Source organism: Bubalus bubalis, chromosome 4 (genome assembly GCF_019923935.1).
Source record: "Bubalus bubalis isolate 160015118507 breed Murrah chromosome 4, NDDB_SH_1, whole genome shotgun sequence".
Lineage (NCBI taxonomy): Eukaryota > Metazoa > Chordata > Mammalia > Artiodactyla > Bovidae > Bubalus > Bubalus bubalis.
The window spans coordinates 155,949,171-155,967,306 of record NC_059160.1 but is presented as its reverse complement, the minus strand read 5'-3'; the positions used below and the strand labels follow the sequence as shown (position 1 = coordinate 155,967,306).

The 18,136-nt window shown below is 37.4% G+C and overlaps 1 long non-coding RNA gene across 1 annotated transcript in view; it reads left to right on the top strand.

Annotated features, from left to right (window-relative positions):
* Positions 1-12,615, top strand: part of LOC123333459 — a 35,075-nt gene extending 22,460 nt beyond the window's left edge. Inside the window, exon 3 of the long non-coding RNA XR_006550876.1 lies at positions 12,381-12,615. This is a non-coding gene — a long non-coding RNA (uncharacterized LOC123333459). The remainder of the gene's footprint in view (positions 1-12,380) is intronic.
* Positions 12,616-18,136: the final 5,521 nt, after the last annotated feature.

The following is an 18,136-nucleotide window of genomic DNA, read 5'->3' as shown; positions in this document are numbered from 1 at the left end:
TCAACTCTTCGCATAGGTGGCCAAAGTATTGGAGTTTCAGCTTCAACATCAGTCCTTCCAATGAATGCCCAGGACTGATCTCCTTTAGGATGGACTGGTTGGATCTCCTTGCAACCCAAGGGACTCTCAAGAGTCTTCTCTAACACCACAGTTCAAAAGCATCAATTCTTCGGCGCTCAGCTTTCTTCACAGTCCAACTCTCACATCCATACATGACCACTGGAAAAACCATAGCCTTGAATAAACGAACCTTTGTTGGCAAAGTAATGTCTCTGCTTTTGAATATGCTATCTAGGTTGGGCATAACTTTCCTTCCAAGGACTAAGCGTCTGCTGTTTCTTAGGTTAGCTTCCCTAAAGAAGTTTTGCGATGGAGGTTGCATGCACTATATTTATTGAGTAGTGCTACTAAGAATCATATTTGTGAGGGGCTGAAGGAAGGAAGAATGGACAGAAGTTAGGGTATGATGCAGTGTGAAAAAAATCTTTAGTTTATTCCATGGAGAGTTTTGGAGTTCATCCAAGCTTGCTATTTGTCCTAAATTAAGGCAATAGATACGGGATGCCTGTGGGGAGGGATTGACCTTGATTAAGGTGGCTATTTTCGGCTATGGGTAATTTCTGGAAAGATTGAACTGTGAGCCATCAGCAGCTAACACTACTGGCAAGCTGGAGGAATGGTCCTGCAGGGCACATCCATAACAGTCCATTCTTTGTGCCTCTTGGTTCCACTTTTATATAATGTCTTCTGTATTTGGGAACAGGTCCTCCGGGGAAAGTTGAAAGAAGTTTAGTGGAATGACTACAGTACCCATCACCATAGTTGACCTTGAGAACACAACCGGTATTCATTTTTATTTCCTCTGCTGCTCATCTGAGCTTCCCCGGTGGCTTAGATGGTAAAGAATCTGTCTGCAATGCAGGAGACCTGGATTTGATCCCTGGGTTGGTAAGATTCCCTGGAGAAGGGAACGGCTACCCACTCCAGTATTCTGGCCTTGAGAGCTAGATTTCTCTTATCCTTCCAATAAATCCCTAGAAGGTCTTCCTGATCCAGTAACCCAGACTTTCATTCCTGAGAGGTCTGATCTCTTGGGTTATATAATCTTATCAGACCACTGTATTTGTCTTTTTACCATCAAAATTAGGTTTGGAAGTATCAACAGACCACCAGATTACCAGAGGACCACCTGATTACCAAATATATCCTTCCCTTCCTCAGTGTGTCTTAAAAGACCTATCTTCTCATGATGATCAAGAACAATTACATCGGCCTGGATGGTTGCTTCTTTCCTGTCCAGTTGGTCTCTTGGCCAAAGGAGCCTGGAGTGGTGGCAATTGTACCTTTATGGGATTTTGCTGTTTTCTTGGTGGAAGTGTTTCTCTTCTAGGACTCTCTGCTTCTAAAATGCATTTTCCAGATTTGACAGTTGAAAAACAAATTTTATAGGCAGTCTATAGGAGTGACATAATAATTTTCTAGAACTTTTATTCTAATTCACTGATTGACTCCAGCTGTTTTCAATTTGGGGTTCACTAATTTGTTGTAATTAATACAAAAGTTATGATTTTAATACATCTCATATCCTCCTGGGTTTCATTTTTCTTTTTTTCTTTTTTGTGATTGTTTTATTTTTCATCAAGGTAGTTTTTCAATTTTGTTAATAATTCATCTGAGATAAATCATAATACATTTTCCCCATTCTTAAATTTAAACAGCGTACTTAAAAGATTTTGGCATAGATTTTAAGAAGATCATTTCTGTATATGTCAACCTTTCTACCAGTCAATGCAAATAACAAACATGAGCTATAAACAATGGACTTGTTATACCACATTTATAGCTTGATTTTGACAAGTACATGAAATTTTTACTAATTGTATGTTGTATAATTAATCTGTACGATGACATATCTGCTTCCTTGAGGAGAAATAGTGTAGAAATTTGACATACAATTAAACTAGAATCATGAATGGATCATGCTGATGAAAAGATGCAGAATATATTCTAAGAAGAAAGTTTGAAGAATCTAAGGAAATGTGAAAATGTCTTTGAAAATCTCAATGCTTCCAGGAGATGATTAAGTCTACTATTCCTGTGGAGCCCTAGGAAATAGAAATTCACTTGGTGCAATATAAGAAGTAACACTTTTAAAATTCAGAGAATGCCAGACAATAAATAGTTGGTCAGCAGAAACTGTGAATATAAGAGACATGTGGGAGAACCCAGACATGGGCTAGAAGACTCAGGAATGACCGTCAGTATTCTTTCTAACTATGAGCTGCTAAGATTCAATTTTTCTTTTCCTCCTTTCTGTAATCCCAGTTCCTGAAAATGAAAGTCACTCAGTCATGTCTGACTCTCAGAGACCCATGGACTGCAGCCTGCCAGGATCCTGTATCTATGTAATTCTCCAGGCACAAATACTGGAGCGGGTTGCCATTTCTTTCTCCAGGGGTCTTCCTGACCCAGGGTCTCCTGGAATTGAACCCAGGTCTCCTGCATTGGCAGGCAGATTCACCATCTCTTCCTATAGCGGGACTAAATTTCATGAATCTGATATGGACAAGAATGACTGAGATACTTTAGGATACAAAGATTATTTTTAAAAAATGTGTGTTGATTAAAATATAATTTGCATACTTTCATAGCTGATGTAGAGCCCATACAAAACCTTCACACAAATGTTTACAGGAGCTTTGTTCATAACGGACAAAAATTGAAAGGAGCCAAGCTGTGTTTCAATGCGTAAATGAGTAAACAAACAATAGTACCTCCACGTAATGGAATATTACTCATTGATGAAAATAAATGAGCTATTGAGCCACAAAAGAACATGGATGACTCTTACAAGCATATTGCAAAGTGAAAGAAGGCAATCTGAAAAGGCTACATAGTTAATGATTTCAACTAGATGGCATTCTGGAAAGGACAAAACTTTGGAGACAGGAAAAAGGTTAGTCATTGCCACAGGGTTGAGAGTAAGGGGGCGTGGAGGATGAATAGGTAGTGCCCAGGGGATTTTTAGGGCAGTGAAGTTACTCCGTATGATAATGATGGACACATGTCATTATACATATATCAAAACTCAGTATAAAACAGAGTGAACCATATGTATTCTATGGACTTTAGTTAACAATGTATCAATATTGATTCATCAATTGTACAAAATGTACTACATCAGTGCAAGATGTTAATAATAAGGGAAATTGAGTGGAGGGATGAGAAAGAGTACATGGGAACTACTTTCTGTACTTTCTGTTCTTTTTTTTTTTTTTGCAAGCCTAAAAAGGCTCTAAAAACATAGTTTATGAATTAAAAAATATGTATAACTACTTACGTACTTTCATAACTGATGGAAGAACCTTTAAAAATGACACAATAAAGGTGATGAATGCAATATTAAATGGAGACTTTGCTTTAAAAGTTGAAAAGATAAAATACTCCACTACCCTGAGTGCTTTTCATTCTTCTTTCTTAACTGAAAAAGAAAGAAAAAGAAAGTGAAGTCGCTCAGTCGTGTCTGACTCTTTGAGACCCCATGGACTGTAGCCTACCAGGCTCCTCCCTCCATGGGATTCTCCAGGCAAGAGTACTGGAGTGGGTTGCCATTTCCTCCTCCAGGGGATCTTCCTGACCCAGGGATCGAATCTGGGTCTCCCGCATTAAAAGTCATAGGGAAATTTTGCTGATGATTAGTACTGATAACTTAGTCTTCCCACAAGTTTGTTTTATGGTCCACCATACCTGGCACAGCTAGTTAGGATTATTTACTTTTTTATTGAGAGGTGTTATTTGGCTGACTTTATCACTTTTTTTTCAAATACAAGGCTCCAGGGCATTTCTTGTTTTCTCTTCAATTTAGATTTTGTTTTTATGTGGGAAGCTCTTAATTGATGTGATTTATATCAGTATCACACACACACACAATACACTGCTCATGATTGTATGCTTATGCTCCTCTGAGTTCAGCCACAAATTACTTAGAAACTTCATTACTTCCTAATAGATGCTGTGTGGGCTTCTTTCAAAGATGTTTTCGAGCGTGCATTTGAATCTGCCTCAGGCACATCTTCTAACTGGAGGCTGGAAATCTGCTTCTCGCCTCCAGTAAACTCCTGTGTGGCAGCAGTGATTGGAAAGAATTCATTCTTTGAAACTATACAGTATAATTGATAGCATTTGTGCAGTTGGAAAGTTGTTGCTCATACCTATTGTTGCGTCTTCTCTGATGGTGGCCAAGTCAGATAAACTATTTCTAAACCTGGGCCATTTCTGTTCTTGCCTCCAGGTATAGCGATCCTGATGATTTTTAGAATTCAATTCAGCCAAGTGAGAATTCAAACATGAGATTTCTGTTTCCTTGGAAACCTAAAAGACACTTCTTTCTAACATGGAGGCTTGCAGCTTTTGGCATCAGTGTGTCATGCCTAATTATCAGGCCTAGGCTTTAAATATTTGGATAAGTCTCTCACTTTTGCAAGTGGTGGGAGGCAGTCTTTTAACCTGATAAATCTCAACTACCTAAAACTGTCTCAGTTGTTGATATAAACTAGGAGACTCACTGCATTCTCTTTATATTTTATAGCTTCATTGATTAAAAGTATTCACAAACATTGATGGGAAATTGTATGTCATTTGTTTCATTAGAAAAAGGTGGTATTCCTTGGAAGGCTAGCATAAGGGCCTTAAAAAGTAAGACAGTAGGATATTCTGAATATCTTATTTTTGTAAAGAAGTGTTCTACGTACTGACTGTGTTTACCTGAGTGTTCTATAACTTTAGGGTCTTCCAGAATCACCTGGAAGGTTTATTGAAGCACAGATTGCTGGTCCCTAAGCTAGAAGTGTCCAATTCAGTATGTCTGGGTGAAATCTGAAAATGTACATTTCTGATAAGTTCCCAGGTATGACTTGGAGCTTCTTGAATTTCTGGATAAGCTTATTTTCTGCCAGCAGTAGTTGAACATATGTGGCATTCCATAATTGTAATCCTAAGCAATTAAATGATGGATACAATCTTCTACTTGTAGAAATTCCTAGCCTTCCAGAATTGACAAATAATTGCAGTGTAGTGTTTTATTTACACACTCAATGCTGCTGGATTGTGTTAAATGGTTGTCTAATGCAGAAGACAGGGACAGTTTGCTGGGATTAAATCAAGTAGCTTCTGCAACTGTGAATTGGCATCTTCCCTCCTTCCTTGCTTCTTCCTATAGTAGAGGCCTTGTGTGTGTGTGTGTGTGTGTGTGTGTGTGTGTGCTAGTAGAGGCCGTTTTGGTGGTGGTGGGTTAGTTGTTAAGTCACGTCTGATTCTTGTGACCCCATGGACTGTAGCCTACGAGGCTCCTCTGTCCATGGGATTTCCCAGTAAAGAATACTGCCTTTAAGAATTCATGTATAGATGGAAAGAACTGAATCTTTTCTTCCCAGGGACAAATCAGCAACTTGGAGCCCACCTGTCTTGAATTCATAAAGCACTAAATACCTTGACTAGAACATGGCTTACAGTTCTTTTTGTAGGGGAAAAAAATAGGATATTTTTGAGATATTATTGAGATATAATTCACATACCCTGTAATTCACCCATTTAAGTTATACAATTCAGTGTTTTCTTTCTTTTTTTAGTATACTTGCAGACTTGAGGATCTGTTACCACATGTAAGTTTAGAACATTTTCATTGTGCCAAAAAGAAACTCCGTCCCCATTAGCAGTCATTCATCATTTACCATACGCCCAGTTCCAGGCAACCACTAATCCATTTTCTGCTCTAAAGATGTACTAGTTGTGGATATGATATAAAAATAGATTCATATAATATATTGGTCTTTTGCAATGAGCTTCCTTCACTTAGCATAAAATTTTCAAGTTCATTAAAAAAAAATTTTTATTTTACCTTGAAGTACAGTTCATTAACAATGTTGTGTTAGTTTCAGGGGTAGAGTAAATTGATTCAGTTATACAAAGACATGTTTCTACTCTTACAAATTCTTTTCCCATTTAGGTTGTTACAGAATACTGAGCAGTGTTCCCTGTGCTATACAATAAGTTCTTGTTGATTATTTTTTTATAAAGTTAGTAATAGTTTATTTATAAAATGCTCATAAACCAATGCCCAGTTTAAGAATATTGAAATGATCTGTGTGTGTGTTTTTTTTTATTCCATCTATTTTAAATATAGTAGTGTGTATATGTCAATCCCAAACTCCCAATTTATTGTTCCCACCTTTACCTTTCCCCTTTGGTAACCGTAAGTTTGTTTTCTAAGTCTGTAAGCCTGTTTCTGTTTTATAAATAAGTTCATTTGCATCATTTTTTAAAGATTGTGCATAATAGTTATATCATGATATTTGTTGTTCTCTGACTTACTTCACTTGTATGATGTTTTGCTCATGTTGTAACATATATATATATGTGTGTGTGTGTATACTAATACTTTGTTCCTTCTTAATGATTGATTAATATTCCATTGTATGGATAGATCACATTTTGTTCCTCTGTTTATCAGTTAACAGATGTTTGAGCTGTTTCAAAATTTTAACTATTATGACTAATACTACAAACATATGCAAATGAGGTTTTGTGTTTTCATTTTTTACCTAGAAGGGGAATTGCTGTTGATATGGTAACTCTATAGTTAACAACTGTGGAACTACCAAACTATTTTCCAAAGTGACTGCTCCATTTTAAATTCCCACAACAATGAGTGAGGATTCCAGTAATTGTCTATCCTGTTGACTATAGTTATCTTAATGGGTGTGAAGTGGTATCTCATTGTGGTTCTGTTTTGTATTTCCCAGTCAGTTTTCATTCCAATCCCAAAGAAAGGAATGCCAAAGAGTGCTCAAACTACCGCACAATTGCACTCATCTCACACGCTAGTAAAGTAATGCTCAAAATTCTCCAAGCAAGGCTTCAGCAATATGTGAACCGTGAACTTCCAGATGTTCAAGCTGGTTTTAGAAAAGGCAGAGGAACCAGAGATCAAATTGCCAACATCTGCTGGATCACCAAAAAAGCAAGAGAGTTCCAGAAAAACATCTATTTCTGCTTTATTGACTATGCCAAAGCTTTGGACTGTGTGGATCACAATAAACTGTGGAAAATTCTGAAAGAGATGGGAATATCAGACTACCTGACCTGCCTCTTGAGAAACCTATATGCAGGTCAGGAAGCAACAGTTAGAACTGGACATGGAACAACAGACTGGTTCCAAATAGGAAAAAGAGTATGTCAAGGCTGAATATTGTCACCCTGTTTATTTAACTTATATGCAGAGTACATAATGAGAAATGCTGGGCTGGAGGAAGCACAAGCTGGATTCAAGATTGCCGGGAGAAATATCAATACCCTCAGATATGCAGATGACACCACCCTTATGGCAGAGAGCCGAGAACTAAAGAGTCTCTTGATGAAAGTGAAAGAGGAGAGTGAAAAAGTTGGCTTAAAGCTCAACATTCAGAAAATGAAGATCATGGAATCTAGTCCCATCACTTCATGGCAAATAGATGGGAAACAGTGGAAACAGTGGCTGACTTTATTTTTCTGGGCTCCAAAATCACTGCCGATGATGATTACACCATGAAATTAAAAGACTCTTACTCCTTGGAAGGAAAGTTATGACCAACCTAGACAGCATATTAGTCAGCCATTAAAAAGAATACATTTGAATCAGTTCTAATGAGGTGGATGAAACTGGAGCCTATTATACAGAGTGAAGTAAGCCAGAAAGAAAAACACCAATACTGTATACTAATGCATGTATATGGAATTTAGAAAGATGGTAATGATAACCCTGTATGTGAGACAGCAAAAGAGACACAGATATATAGAACAGTCTTTTGGACTCTGAGGGAGAGGGTGAGGGTGGGATGATATGGGAGAATGGCATTGAAACATGTAAATTATCATATGTGAAATGAATCACCAGTCTTGTTTGATGCATGATGCAGGGTGCTTGGGACTGGTGCACTGGGATGACCCAGAGAGATGGGATGGGGAAGGAGGTGGGGAGGGGTTCAGGATGGGAAACACATGTACACCCATGGCAGATTCAAGTCAATATATGGCAAAACCAATACAATATTGTAAAGTAAAATAAATAAACAGGAAAAAAAAGAGACATTACTTTGACAACAAAGGTCCACCTCGTCAAGGCTATGGTTTTTCCAGTGGTCATGTATGGATGTGAGAGTTGGACTATAAAGAAAGCTGAGCGCCGAAGAATTGATGCTTTTGAACTGTGGTGCTGGAGAAGACTCTTGAGAGTGCCTTGGACTGTAAGGAGATCCAACCAATCCATCCTAAAGGAGATCAGTCCTAGGTGTTCATTGGAAGGACTGATGCTGAAGCTGAAACTCCAATACTTTGGCCACCTGATGGGAAGAACTGACTCATTGGAAAAGACCCTGATGCTGGGAAAGATTGAGGGCAGGAGGAGAAGGGGATGACAGAGGATGAGATGGGTGGATGGCATCACCAACACAAGGGACATGGGTTTGGGTGGACTCTGGGAGTTGGTGATGGACAGGGAGGCCTGGCGTGCTGTGGTTCATGGGGTTGCAAAGAGTCGGACACGACTGAGCAACTGAACTGAAGTGAATGAATAACAGCATCCAGGGTTATTTCATGTGCATGGTTGTTTGTGCATTTTCTTTAGAGAAATGGCTACAGAAATCTTTTGTAAATACTTGAGTTGCCTTTTTATTTATTATTGAGTTGTAGGAATTCTTTATACATTTTGGATACATTCAAGTTCCTCATCAGATATAAAATTTGAAAATATTTTTTCCATTCTGTGAGTTGTCTTTTTACTTTATTGATTGTATAATTTGTAAAAGCAATCTCACCTGGTTGGGGAAATCATTCTATTTGTAACAGCACAACAGAAGCATACATCTACTTCTGAAAACTCAACTCTTTGCAGCAATTCCAAAGCATCCACATTCCTTCACAGACAGGGACTTTAATGAATAATTGGTTTCTTTATGATTTATTAAAGCAATATATGAGTTCTGTGAAAATTATAAAGTATATAGAATAAAAATTGAATTTCATATCATAATCCTGCATTTTCAACCAACTCCCTAAGTGCTTACAGAGATATGGTTTATTAACCAAAGAATGAGACTTCTTCTATTTAGCATTGTGATCTTAAATTTAACAATTTTTCATGCATATTTCATATAATAGGCACATCCGATGTTTAATAATTTATTTTGCCATCATTTTTGATTAATGTATTTAAGATCCTTTTTGTTGTAAGAAGTTGTCATATTTATAAGGGATAAATGTTTTTATTGTATCATTTTAATTCACCCAGTAACTAGCATTATGGGGTATTTTTAGTACATGTGTTGTTCATATGTGTCTATGAATTACTTTTTAACTTTTGGGATTTTTTTTTCCAGTTTGTCATTGAAATTTTGATTTGTATGAACTCTTAATATACAAAGGATATTACTATAATCATCTTGTTATATAACAAGCCACCCATAAAAGTAGTTGCTTAAAAGAATAACATTTATTTTAGTTACTAAGTTGCAACTTGGGTAGGATTTAGTAGAGACATCTTAATTCTGCTTCACCCTCCGTAATTTGGTCCACATCAGAGGTTAGGGACTAGAATCTGCTGAAGACATTCACTTACATATCTTTTGGGTGATGCTGACTTTCATCTTAGAAATTAGCTGGAACTATTGACCAGAAACCTACCTACAGCCTCTTTTTGTGCTTTGGGCTTCTTTAGAACATGGTAGATGAGTTTGAAAAGCAAGTACCTCAAGAGAGTTTTGGGCAAGAATAGTACTCCCTTTTCTGTCACCCAGCCTGTCACTCCCTTTATGTTACCCAGTCATTTCTGTCATTAGAAACAAGTATTTTAGAGTAACCCATATTCAACAGGAGGATAATTAGACATTAGACTATACCTTTTGTTGACTACATCTTTGGTTGGAAAGTGTCAAAGAATTTTTTAAAATGTTTTTAAGTCATCACAGTTTCATCACAGACTGAAATTCATGCCTTTAGAAATGTCTCAGTCATTTCAGTCAATAAAAATTGCTCATGTTCTGCTGCTTTCTTCCAGGCCCCAAGACTTTTGTATTATTCACACCCTCTTTTAATAACATCATCACATAATTTTAATATGCTCCTCTTTTGTCTAGTACTTTCCTTCTTAAGATGACTTTGGAAATCCAGTTATTGCCATCTGTTTTGCAGAATAAAGTAGTTTTCTTCTATTTGCCATTATGGTTATTGCCTTGAGCCTTCCCATTTCACACCTAAAATGTCCATCTAAATTAAAAAATATGTATTTTTAAATTCTTTAACATCTAGTTCCCTAGGCAGTTTTAGAGTCAAGTTGTCATTTTCCTTAAAAAGGAAAAAAAAAAAAAAAGGATTTGTATTTAGATTGTTTTAAGTTTGTGGGGGGCAGGTACATGTACTTGGCAATTGTCAACATTGTAATCTTGGAATATTTTCATAAATCTTCCCAAGCATACCTCCTCCATCCACCATAGAACAGTTTTATCTGTTGCTCAGGTTTTTATCATGTCTTTTTAGCACATTTTTATTGTGTTCTACCTTTTGGTTATTAATCCCCTCTTAGCCCTGCTAGAAGGATCCAACATTTCTGATTAGAATGAGGGACAATAATAAGTTATTAACCAATAGGTGGCTATTAGTGCTCAGATCCCAAGGCAGAAAGACAGTGTGTTTTTACACTTTTCAAGTCTTTGTTCTTCCGAGGTAACAGTTACTCTCTAACACAATGGTAAATAGTAAGATTACCAACTCATGCAATATTGCTAGTCAAAATTAGGTGGAAAGGTTTTCACCTCATCTAGAATTATTTTAGGCATACAGGCTCAAGATATCTGTTATATTTGTAAAGGAAATTCTTTCTGCTGTATCTCAGCCTGTGTAGCATAACTCAGTCTCAAACTCCTTACCAGATGCTTCTCAGAGTAAGGTTAGCTAGCCACTAGCTATTGTTTGGGGCATCCCTGGGGGCTCAGATTGACATTTTTGTTTGATTATCTTGAATGTATGTATTTATTATATCATATTGATATACCAGTTGATTTACATATGCATGCATATATGTATTTTATATATCAACCTATTATATACATAAACACATACATACATATTACATATTTTATGCATGTATATATCAATTGATTTTCAAACTCTTTGGCTAGAGTATTTACCTTTTAAAGACTTCTGTGTATAGTTGGAAGCACAAAGGAAACAGTAAGAGACTTTATTTTTGGGGGCTCCAAAATCACTGCAGATGGTGACTGCAGCCATGAAATTAAAAGATGTTTGCTCCTTGGAAGAAAAGCTATGACCAACATAGACAGCATATAAAGAAAGTAAAGCAAAGACATTACTTTGCCAACAAAGATCCATCTAGTCAAAGCTATGGTTTTTCCAGTAGTCATGAATGAATGTGAGAGTTGGACTATAAAGAAAGCTGAACACCAAGGAATTGATGTTTTTGAACTGTGGTGTTGGAGAAGACTCTTGAGAGTTCCTTGGACTGCAAAGGGGATCAAGCCAGTTAATCCTAAAGGAAAGCAGTCCTGAATATTCATTGGAAGGACTGATGCTGAAGCTGAAGCTCCAATACTTTGGCCACCTGATGGAAGAACTGACTCATTGGAAAAGACCCTGATGCTGGGAAAGGTAAGACAGGAGGAGACAGGGACAACAGAGGATGAGATGGTTGGATGGCATCACCGACTCAATGGATGTGAGTTCGAGCAAGCTCCAGGAGTTGGTGACAGATCAGGAAGCCTGATGTGCTTCAGTCCATGTGGTTGCAAGGATTCGGACTTGACTGAGCGACTGAACTGAACTTGTGTATAGTTATATTAGCTTTCATGTTTCTATCGCTGTGTATTGCTTTTGGTCATGCAGTTCAGATTTTATCTTTAAACTGCTTTTTTCTAAGAACTAGCTTTTGGTTTAGTTTTATCATTATTTAGTATTTTCTTTTTTTTAAATTTTGTTTTGAATGTTTATGTTTTAGTACTCTGCACTAACTCTGAATACTACCACTCAGTATAAAGTAGTAGTATTGCTCTGTACTAAAAATACTGATATGTTCTAGTAAATGAAATGAAGACTAGTTTTTTCTCTGAATGCTATAGATCACATGTACATAATGCTCTCAGTTCTAATCATTAAAAAATCCCTTACTTTGGCGTTAATTCCTCTAGAACCCAAGTTATTTAGCACATATACTATATATATTTAATTTCCAAGTTATTATTGGCTATTCTTCTACAGTTAATTCGTGTTATTTTATATTACATTGACATAGTTTTTATTCTTTCTTTTTTTTTTTTTTTTGGCTTGTGGAATCTTAGTTCCCTGAATAGAGATCAGACCTGAGACCCAGCAGTGAAAGCAACAAATCCTTACCAATGGACTGCTAAGGAATTCACTACTTGTTTGATTCTTTGTGCAATTTAATGAACCTTGTGTATCAGTAACAGTATAATATATATTTGTATTTAAATTTTTCTTGAGAATCTAGACATCTTTTTATTGGATAAAAAGCCGACAAATAGAAAATATGTATCTTATAAACCTGTTATTCAACTTGTTTCTGTATTTCTTATATCCACTTCATATATCACTTACTGAGTAACTCTATTAAAAATTTCATGCTATACTTGTGCTATAAAACTTCTGGAGTTCCCTGGTGGCTCAGATGGTTAAAAAAAAAAAGTCCACCTGCAATGCAGGAGACCTGGGTTCAATCCCTGGGTCAGGAGATCCCCTGGAGAAAAGAATGGCAGCCCACTCCAGTGTTCTTACCTGGAGAATTCCATGAACAGAGGATCCTGGTAGGCTACAGTCCATGGCAGGGGGTGGGGGGCTGGGGCAAAGAGTTGGATATGACTGAGAAAATAACACATAAAACTTCTATTCCATATTGATTTTTATTTTAAACTGTTGTTTCCTGTTATTTAGTTAGCAAGATATCTTTTTATACACTAACTTGTTGAGGTATAAGAAACATGTGAAATTAATGCTTAGTTTTTCTAGTAAGTGATGGAAATAGAAACCACTTTAAACCATATCTTTATTCTGGCAAATAATAATTTATGTGTTTTCCCATCTGTTTTTAGTATAGAGTAAGAAAGTATCAACATTTTTTGCAAGTATATTTTATTTCCCTTTAGAACAGCCTGGCAAAAACTACTTCAGTCCTTGTTATTCAATAAATTTCACTGTGGAAGACTTGGGCAAACTTACTGAATTAATACCTCTGGTAGTGAGGTTCAAGATCCAAGGTTAGGCAGATGATTGCAATGGAAAAGTAGTTCTAACCAACCAAATTCTAGTGGTGGAGAAAGCCAAGGAAAATTCTGAAATAATGTCATACTGAAGAGCAAAAGATGAGTCTAGGATAGTGCTCCAGCTTTAATAGAAAAGATTGTTTTTGTTAGGTGGCAAACAGGCTAGGTTGTGAAGTTGGGATAGGAGAACTTGAGAAAGCTGAAGTTTGAAGAATAAGACCCATTTAACTGATAGTTTTGTTTCTAGCATCACAATGCCAGAATTAATATGGGTTTTTTCTTGCAAGTATATAAAATATATTGAGCTAGATACAACAACAAGAAAAGCAGTGAAATAAATATGATGGACATTGCAAGAAAGATGGTGAATCCCCTCATAGCAGAAATAACACAGAATCTAAAAGAACCTGCTTATGGAGTGTTGCAGAAAGGACCCGGGGAAATGTCAGAAGAACATTGGGTCTGAAGATTTAATATCTACAAATCTGGAAATGATGTGCCCCCTGGACCATTGAAAGGGGCATCGAACCTTGAAGGAAGGTGGAATCAACAATAGGCAAAGTGACAAAGAAGCTTGATTCTGTCCTGGGAATCCAGGTGACTGTTGTGAGAGGCATTGTCTTGGAGGCTTAATTAATATACCAACATGTATATTCAAGATGGTGAAATTACTGGGAGATTATTCTAAACAATAATGCAAACAACAACTACAAAAAATATGCACACACACACAAAAAATATGCACAGCAATTGGCAGGAGGAATTTAAAAATCACTCTATAGAAACTTTGTCAAAGTAAAGGACACATTAGATATCCATGAGGGGATCAGGAATAGAAAGAAGATAAAAATTAAGAATACCCATGATGTGAGTGATTAGAACAATTTGAAAGGAACACTAAAGTAACTATGTTGAAAGGATTAAATGGATAAAGTAAGGATTCGAAAAATGGAAACTTTAAGAACAGCCATATTTTAAAAGGAATCAAATAAAACTTTTAGAAATAGAAGTATAGCCCTTGGTATAAAAAAACACCTCAATGAATGTTAAGGTAAATAGCAGATTAGGCACATTAAAGAGTGATTTAATGAACTGAACAGAGACCTGAGAATATTATCCATAATGCAGTATAGAAATGGAAAAAGGAAATACAAGAAGTAAGAGATATAAAAAGAATGGTAATATATCTAAGAATCATTTTGCCAAGATGTACAAACTTATTATAGAGAAAACTTCAAAATTTTGCAAAGTACATAAAGGAAGGCCTTTATTAATAAAGAAATATCTCACTTCCTGGATAAAAGACTCAGTATCTTAAAGATGTTGCATCTTCTCACATGCAAATAAACATCTAAATGTGTTTTTTCACAAGTCATAGTTTTATAAAACAGAAAGGAAATGATTAACTGGTCTGGGCTTTGGAAAATTTCTTAAAGTGCCAGATATTAACTATTATACATATTGGGTGTCACAACTACTTGCCTCTGCTGTGTAGGGCAAAGCTAATGTGTAAAAAGGTGTGAAGGGGTCATGTTCAGTACAGCTTTATTTATAAAAATTGGCAGCTGGTCCATGGGCCGCAGTTTGTTAATCTCTGGTCTGTTTTAATAAATTGCTTTTAGAATCTGACAACTTGTCTTGGAAAGCCATGAGATTAGATACCAACCTCATCCTCTTGCACACAGGACAAATTCCACATGCTCAAGTGCTCTAAATACAAAACAAAGTAATACTTTAAAATGCTTAGAGAAAGTACAGGGAAGTGTCATAGGAGAATAAGGTTTTCCGAAAGTGAAACAATCACTCAAATTAAAATGTAAAATATTGATAAATTTTTCATTATATTTAAAAGTTTCTATTTATATAACTACACTATGCTGCTGCTGCTAAGTCGATCCAGTCATGTCCAACTCTGTGCTACCCCATAGATGGCAGCCCACCAGGTTCCTTTGTCCTTGGGATTCTCCAGGCAAGAATACTGGAGTGGGTTGCCACTTCCTTCTCCAATAAATACACTATATACATGAGCTACTTTTTAGAATAGGCTACAGTTTGGAAAATGATAGCACAACATATAAAAGAAGCTGAGGATTAATTAAAAGAATCCTTATAGAACTTACAGATCAATAAGAAAAACTAGCCAAAATAAAAATAAAATGGGCAAACAGCACCTAGAATCAATTTAGGAAGAGGAAATTAAAATGATTGATACATATGAATGCAGGTCAGGAAGCAACAGTTAGAACCGGATATGGAACAACAGACTGGTTCCAAATAGGAAAAGGAGTACGTCAAGGCTGTATATTGTCACCCTGCTCATTTAACTTCTATGCAGAGTACATCATGAGAAACACTGGACTGGAGGAAGCACAAGCTGGAATCAAGATTGCCAGGAGAAATATCAATACCCTCAGATATGCAGATGACACCACCCTTATGGCAGAAAGAGAAGAGGAACTAAAAAACCTCTTGATGAAAGTGAAAGTGGAGAGTGAAAAAGTTGGCTTAAAGCTCAACATTCAGAAAACGAAGAACATGGCATCTGGTCCCATCACTTCATGGGAAATAGATGGGGAAACAGTGGAAACAGTGTCAGACTTTATTTTTTTGGGCTCCAAAATCACTGCAGATGGTGACTGCAGCCATGAAATTAAAAGACGCTTACTCCTTGGAAGGAAAGTTATGATCAATCTAGATAGCATATTCAAAAGCAGAGACATTACTTTGCCAACAAAGGTTCATCTAGTCAAGGCTATGGTTTTTCCTGTGGTCATGTATGGATGTGAGAGTTGGACTGTGAAGAAGGCTGAGTGCCGAAGAATTGATGCTTTTCAACTGTGGTGTTGGAGAAGACTCTTGAGAGTCCCTTGGACTGCAAGGAGATCCAACCAGTCCCTTCTGAAGGAGATCAGCCCTGGGATTTCTTTGGAAGGAATGATGCTAAAGCTGAAACTCCAGTACTTTGGCCACCTCATGCGAAGAGTTGACTCATTGGAAAAGACTCTGATGCTGGGAGGGATTGGGGGCAGAAGGAGAAGGGGACGACAGAGGATGAGATAGCTGGATGGCATCACTGACTCGATGGACGTGAGTCTGGGTGAACTCTGGGTATTGGTGATGGACAGGGAGGCCTGGCGTGCTGCGATTCATCGGGTCGTAAAGAGTTGGACACGACTGAGCGACTGAACTGAACTGATACATATGAAAATATGCTTAATCTCTGCTGCTGCTGCTGCTGCTAAGTCACTTCAGCCGTGTCTGACTCTGTGCGACCCCATAGATGGCGGCCCACCAGGCTCCCCTGAATCTCTAGTAATCAGGTAAATCTAATTTGAAATGTGAGAAACTATTTCATAAATCATCGATATCATGAATATGAGATGGAAAGTTAAATATCGCTTTAGCATTATTTATAATAGCCAGAAAATGGAAGCAAACTTAGTGTCCATTGACAGATGAATGGATAAAGAAGATATATGTATACACTATGGAATGATACTCAGTCGTACAAAAGACGGAGAAAGCAATCGCACCCCACTTCAGTATTCTTGCCTGGAAAATCCCATGGATGGAGAAACCTGGTGGGCTGCAGTCCATGGGGTCGCTAAGAGTCGGACACGACTGAGCGACTTCACTTTCACTTTTCACTTTCATGCATTGGAGAAGGAAATGGCAACCCACTCCAGTGTTCTTCTGGAGAATCCCAGGGACGGGGGAGCCTGGTGGGCTGCCGTCTATGGGGTTGCACAGAGTCGGACACGATTGAAGTGACTTAGCAGCAGCAGCAGCAGCGTACAAAAGAATGAATTAATGCCTTTTGTAGCAACATGGATGGACCTAGAGATTATCACACTAAGTGAAGTAAGTTGGAAAGACAAATACCATATATCAATTATATGTGCAATCTAAAATGTGACACAAATGAACTTATCTGTGAAACAGACTCACAGACATAGAGAACAGACTTGGAGTTTCCAAGCGGGGAGATGGAGTGGAGGAGGGAGGGATGGACTGGGAGTTTGGGTTTAGCAGAGGCAACTATTCTATATAGAATAAATAAACTATGTCCTACTCTATAGCATAGTGAACTATATTAAATATCTTGTAATAAAGCATAATGGAAAAGAATATGCATAAGAATATGTGCGTGGCTGCTAAGTTGCTTCTGTTGTGTCTGACTCTGCGCAACTCTAATATATATATATATATATATATATATTTATCTGAAGCACAATGCTGTATACCAGAAGCTAACACAACATTGTAGCTCAATTAAACTTCAACTAAATAAATTTTTTAAATATTGCTGATTTAAATGTGTCTACTCTAGATAGCATATTGAAAAGACATTACTTTGCCAACAAAGGTTCATCTAGTCAAGGCTATGGTTTTTCCTGTGGTCATGTATGGATGTGAGAATTGGACTGTGAAGAAGGCTGAGTGCCAAAGAATTGATGCTTTTGAACTGTGGTGTTGGAGAAGACTCCTGAGAGTCCCTTGGACTGCAAGGAGATCCAACCAGTCCATTCTGAAGGAGATCAGCCCTGGGATTTCTTTGGAAGGAATGATGCTAAAGCTGAAACTCCAGTACTTTGGCCACCTCATGCAAAGAGTTGACTCAGTGGAAAAGACTCTGATGCTGGGAGGGATTGGGGGCAGAAGGAGAAGGGGACGACAGAGGATGAGATGGCTGGAGGGCATCATTGACCCGATGGATGTGAGTCTGGTTGAACTCCAGGAGTTGGTGATGGACGGGGAGGCCTGGCGTGCTGCAGTCCATGGGGTTGCAAAGAGTCAGACACAACTGAGCGACTGAC